A 6045-nucleotide genomic window follows, 5' to 3' on the forward strand; every position below is an offset into this window, starting at 1 on the left:
CACCCGTCCATCTGTCCATCCATCCACCCGTCCATCCATCCATCCATCCATCCACCCATCCATCTATGCATCCATCCAGCCGTCCATCCATCCATCCAACCACCCACTCCTCTATCCACCCACACAATCCATCTACTCATCTATCCTTCCACCCATCCACCCATCCACACAGCTGTCCATCAGCCCTTTTCTACATCCTCCCATCCATTTATCCAACTATGTCCTAAATCAGGTCTTTTTGGTTCCTCCTTCTAACTGTTTGAAACTACCCACTTCTATCCATTTCTACCACCCAGTCTAGGACATGTTTGTCCCTCTTCAGGGCAGCTGCAAAAGGTTCCTCTCTGCTCTGACTGCTCATCTATTTTCTATCCAATAAATAGAATGACCTTTTATAAATGGACATCAGACTATGTCGTGTGATTTCTTAAAATCTTGCTGTGGTTTCCTATTGCTCTTAAAATATATACCCCCCCCCCCTTTTTTGGAGTTTACAGCAAAATGTATAGCTTGCAGAAGATGCAGAACATTTCCAATTCCTGGTGTGCTCAATACCCACCCATGCCACCCAGAAGTAATCACTATTCGGACCTCTATGTCATAGATTGGTTTTGTCTGTTCCTGAATTCTTACAAATGGAATCATTTTTTAAAGGGACTTATTTATGGGGTGCCTGGGTGGCTCAGTCAATTAAGTAAGCAACTGCCTTTGGCTTGGGTCATGATCCCAGGGTCCTGGGATCAAGCCCCGCATCGAGCTCCCTGCTCAGCAGGGAGCCAGCTTCTACCCCGCCTGCCTGTCCCCCTGCTTATGCTTACTCTCTCCCTCTCTCTATCTCTCTCTCTCTGTCTGTGTCAAGTAAATAAAAAATAATCTTAAAAAATTTTTTTAAAGTTCTTTATTTATTTGAGAGAGAGTGAAAGATTTTGGCGGGGAGGGCAGAGGGAGAGAGAATTTCAAGCAGACACCAAGCTGAGCCTAGACCTGGATATGAGGATTGGTCCCACTAACCTGAAATCCCAAGCCAAAACCAAGAGTCAGGTGCTCAACTAACCGCACCAGCCAGGCGCCCCCACTACAAATGGAATCATATACAGATGGTCCTCAGCTTACCATGGTTCAATTTAAGATTATTCAACTTTATGATAGTGCAAAAGCAATACACAGTCAGTAGAAACCATACTTCAAGTCTCCAATTTTGATATTTTCCTAAGCTACCGACACGCAGTGCGACCCTCTCTTGTGATGCGGGGGACTATTCGATAAATTACATGAGGAAGGCAACAGTTTACTACAAAATAGGCTTTGCATGAGAGGATTTTGCCCAAAATGGGAGCTAATGTCAGTGTTAATGATATTTTCGGTTTATGTTGGGTTTATTGGGCATAACCCCGCCGTAAGTCAAGGAAGATCAGTAGTACATACTCCTTTCTGTCTGGCTTCTTCTGCTCAACATTAAGTCTGTGAGATTAATCCATGTTATTGTGAATCAGTAGCTCATTCTTTTTCTTTTTATTACTGTGTAATATTTCATTGCGTAACTATCCTGTGATTTTTTTTCTCTTCTGCAATTGATGGATATGTGGTCTCTTCCAGTTTGGGGCTCTAAGGAATAAGGCTGCTAAGAATATTCTTGTACAAGTCTTTTGGTGGACATGATGCTTATTTCTCTTGGACAGTGTGATGGGTTGAATTATGGTCCTCCAGTGACATCACATCCTAATTCCCAGAGGCTGTGAATGAGTTAGATTACATGACAAAGGGGGAATTAAGGCAGAGGATGGAATTAGGTTTGCTAATCAGCTGACCTTGAGATGGGGAGATGATCCTGGATTATCTGGGTGAGTCTACTGGTAATTATAAGGGTGTCCTTGTAAGTAGAAAAGGAAAGTCCAATGAGTGAAGCAGAGAGATGGCAGCAAGAGAAAGACTTGAAGAGCCATTGCTGGCTTTGAAGATGAATCAAGGAATGAGGATGGCCTCTAAGAGCTGGGAAAGGCCAGGAAATGGATCTTCACCCCCCTGGAGCTTCCAGCCCTGCTGGCACCTCTATTTTAGCCCAGCGAGGCCCATTTTGGACTTCTGACCTTCAGAACTATAAGGTAGTAGATTCGTTTTTACTTTAACCCACCAAATTTGTGGCAATGTGCTATCACAGTGATAGGAAATTCTTACAGATGGTTGCGCAGATGTGGAATTGCTAGGTTCTAGGATGGGCTAACAACTCCAATTCCTCTCACGGTCCCCACCACCCAGCACGTCTGGTCCTGCCAGCAGGTGCACCCCCGTCTCAAGCCACTATCTGCTCTGTCCTCCATTCTCCGGGCCACATGAGCTACACCAGCCATGCTGTTCCCCAGAGGTCTCTCTGCGAGTGCCTGTCCCACTGATGGGTGCACCCCCTGGCCCTACTCCTTAGATCCAGTGCCCAGAATACGTCCTCGAGGAGGGAGATCAGTTTCCTTAATTGATGTGTTCTTTTGCCATGGCACGTTCCTTTAAGTAATCAAGTCTTGCCACCTCCTCTCCCCAACCCAAACCTTGGTGTGGGCAGACTCTGGGTCACCGCGGTGTCCAGAGCACGCATCTGGTGCATAGTAGGCCCACAGCAACCACCTGCTGAGTGTTGAATGAACACTTTCTGTTTGAGAGGCAGGGAGAGTAGGCGCAGGGAGGAAGACGGAGAGGAGGAGGAGGGGAGAGGCAAGAAGACAGAAGACAGAGAGAGGCATACACCTCGGAGACCACCGGCCCGTGTTCGGCCCTCTGCTATGGTCCAGTTGCCAGTAACCCCAGGGCAAGAAGACTCTTGAAACACTTTTCATGCGGATCAGACCCCCAGGAGGGGAATAATCAAATGATCTCTTTGTGAGAAAGGCCCTGTATCCCTTTACAGACAAGACAGTTCGATGATGCCTTCCCAGGGACCTGTGACTCCTGCTCACTGCCTTGGAAACAGTCGGCCTGGCCCCCGAGGCAGGAGGGATTTATAAGTAGGTGAGGTGACCAAGACTCAGAGAAGAAGAAGGCCGGTGACTTGCCCAAGCCTCCCCTCCCCTACACGTTAGAATCAGAGCAGAGATCCAAAACGGGTTGGTGGTGGGGTGGGGTGGGGTGGCCAGATTTAGCAAATAGAAAAACCAGATGCTCAATTACATTTGAATTTCAGGTGAGCAACAAATAATTTTTTTTAAGACAAATATGCCACAAATATCACACAGACATATACAGAATTACTGCCTTTTATCTGAAATGCAAATACCAGGCATCCTGTATTTGGGGTACTTGGTACCACTAGCCCCCCCCAGCCCCCCATCCCTCCTGCCCCACCCCCCCTCAGCCTGCTGTGGGAGATACTGGAAGTCCCTCTAGCCAGAAGCCACCTCTGCCAGACAGACTTCTGGACTAAGAAGCCAGGCAGGGTGAAGGGTGAGCCGGGACTTCTATTTTGACAGGCCTGCCAGCGTGGACTTTGCTGGCTCTCCTGCCTCCTCTGGGAAAGTACAGGTTGGCTAACAAGCTCCCTGCTTCTCCCAGGCCAGTCCTGAAGCAGGAAGGTCAGCAAGCAGGCTTGGGGGCCAAGAAAGCTGGCTCTAAAGTCCAACCCCGCTCCCACTTTTCTGACTGTTGAGACCCTCTTTGAGACTCAAGCCTCCTAGTCAGGAAAATGGGTCTAATCGAACTGCCCTGGGGAGGCAGCGATAAGGATTCCAGGCCCGGTGCACTCGGCACATAGTAGGTGCTCAACCAAGGGGCTTTCCCTTTGCACCAGGCTCTCGGGGACAAACGTGAACAGAGTTAGCTGAAACTGCGCACTGGTCCCCAGATCAGACAGACTGATGTCATGCATCCCCTCCTGAGATATGAGTCAGAAGGTGACATCTTTGGTAAATTTACGTCTGACAGTGGCTTCCTAATGGGCTCCAAAGTCACTTTCAGAGACTTCCCTGCCTTTTGAAGTCGGTGTCCAGAGGGTAGGCAAGCTTCTGCTCCACAGGGCACTGGAGGCAGGTTTGCTATGTGTCTCCCTGGGAGAGAGAACCTGGGGACAGAACCAGCCAGACTACAGCCTCTGGGGCCCATTGAGGAAACTGCTGGGCTGGATTTGGATCGCAGACCCCCTCTCCTTCTTAGTTTTTAAAACAAATTTTTAAGGCCACCTGGGTGTCTCAGTCGGTTAAAGCATCCCACTCTTGATTTCAGCTCAGGCCATGATCTCAGGGTCGTTGAGATTGAGCCCCCACCCCGGGGCTGGGCGTGAAGTCCGCTTCTTAAGATTCTCTTTCTCCCTCTTCCTCGGCCCTTCCCCGCCTTTCTTTCTGTTTCTCCCTCTCTCAAAAAACAAAACAAAACAAAAAATCCATTATTTGGGGCGCCTGGGTGGCTCAGTGGGTTAAGCCGCTGCCTTCGGCTCAGGTCATGATCTCAGGGTCCTGGGATCGAGTCCCGCATTGGGCTCTCTGCTCAGCAGGGAGCCTGCTTCCTCCTCTCTCTCTCTCTCTGCCTGCCTCTCTGCCTACTTGTGATCTCTCTCTATCAAATAAATAAATAAAATCTTTAAAAAAAAATCCATTATTTGTGTATAGCCATCACACAACACAATGTTACATTAGTTTCAGGTGTGCAACATAGTGATTTCACAAGTTTATACTTTACGCTGTGCTCACCCCAAGTCTAGCTGCTGCCATCTGTCATCTGTCACCATCCAATGCAGTGACAATATCACTATGTTCCCTATGCTGTGCCTTCTAGTCCCATCACTTACTCAGTCCGTAACCGCAAGCCCGTGTCTTCCACTCCCTCTCACCCATTTTGCCCATCCCTCCGGCCCCTCTGAGTCATTAAAAAAAAATCGTGTGCATGCATGCTAAAATGTACGTAACATAAAATGGACGATTTTAACCATTTTAAGTGTACAGTTCCAGGGCACTGAGTGGATTCACACTGCCGTGCAATCATTTCAAGAATTTTCTCATCATCCTATCCTGAAACGTTATAACCATTAAGCCCCAAGTCACCATTCAACCACTGGTTTCTGTGTCTATGGATTTAACTGCTTTAGGGACCTCCTACCAGTAGACTCATAAAAGATTCGTCTTTTTTGTGACTGGTTCATTTCACTTAGTATAATGTCTTCAAGGTCATACCTATTTTTTAAAGGTTTTTTTTGTTTTGTTTTTGTTTTTGTTTTTTAGCGAGGGGTGGACAGGGGCAGAGAGAAAGAGAAAAATCTTAACCAGAGTCCACAGCCAGTGAGGAGCCCAACACGGGGCTCGATCTCACAACCCTGAGATCATGACCTGAGCCAAAATCAAGAGCTTCACTGACTGGGCCACCCAGGTGCCCCAAGGTCATCCTTATGGTAGCAGGTGGCTGGCTCAGTTGGTAGAGCACGCAGCTCTTGATCTAGGGGTCCTGAGTTTGACCCTCACACTGGGTGTAGAAATTGCTTAAATACATAAACTCTAAAAAGAAAAAGAACTGCATCTCTTCTTAAGGCTGAGTAATTTTCCATTGCATTTATAAGCCACATTTCATGCGTCAGTGGGCATTAGGTTGTTTATACATTTTGGCAATAACAACAAGAAGTATATAACATGGGTGTACCAATATTTAGTCAAGTCCCTGTTTACAGCTCTTTGGGGTATGTATTTATGGTAAAAGAGAAACTGATGCATGTTAAAAATTTTAAGAGTTTGAGCAAAAATTGATTTGCATCTGGCAGCATCCAATCTAGCAGATAGAAAGGAGCCTGAGGAGCTGCCCAAAATGAAAGACTTCTGGGGCACCGGGATGACTTAGTGGGTTAAGCGTCTGCCTTCAGCTCAGGTCATGATCTCAGGGTCCTGGGATCAAGCCCCGCATCGGGCTTTCTGCTCAGTAGGGAGCCTGCTTCTCTCTTTGCCTCTGCCTGCCACTTTGCCTGTGTGTGCACTCTCTCTGTGTCAAATAAGTAAATAAAATCTTTTTAAAATGTATGAAAGACGTTTATAGGCAGAAAGGAGTGAACAAGGAAAAGTGGATTGGTTACTGCTAAGTTCCTTT

The sequence above is a fragment of the Mustela nigripes genome, chromosome 1 (assembly GCF_022355385.1).
Source record: "Mustela nigripes isolate SB6536 chromosome 1, MUSNIG.SB6536, whole genome shotgun sequence".
NCBI classification, from domain to species: domain Eukaryota; kingdom Metazoa; phylum Chordata; class Mammalia; order Carnivora; family Mustelidae; genus Mustela; species Mustela nigripes.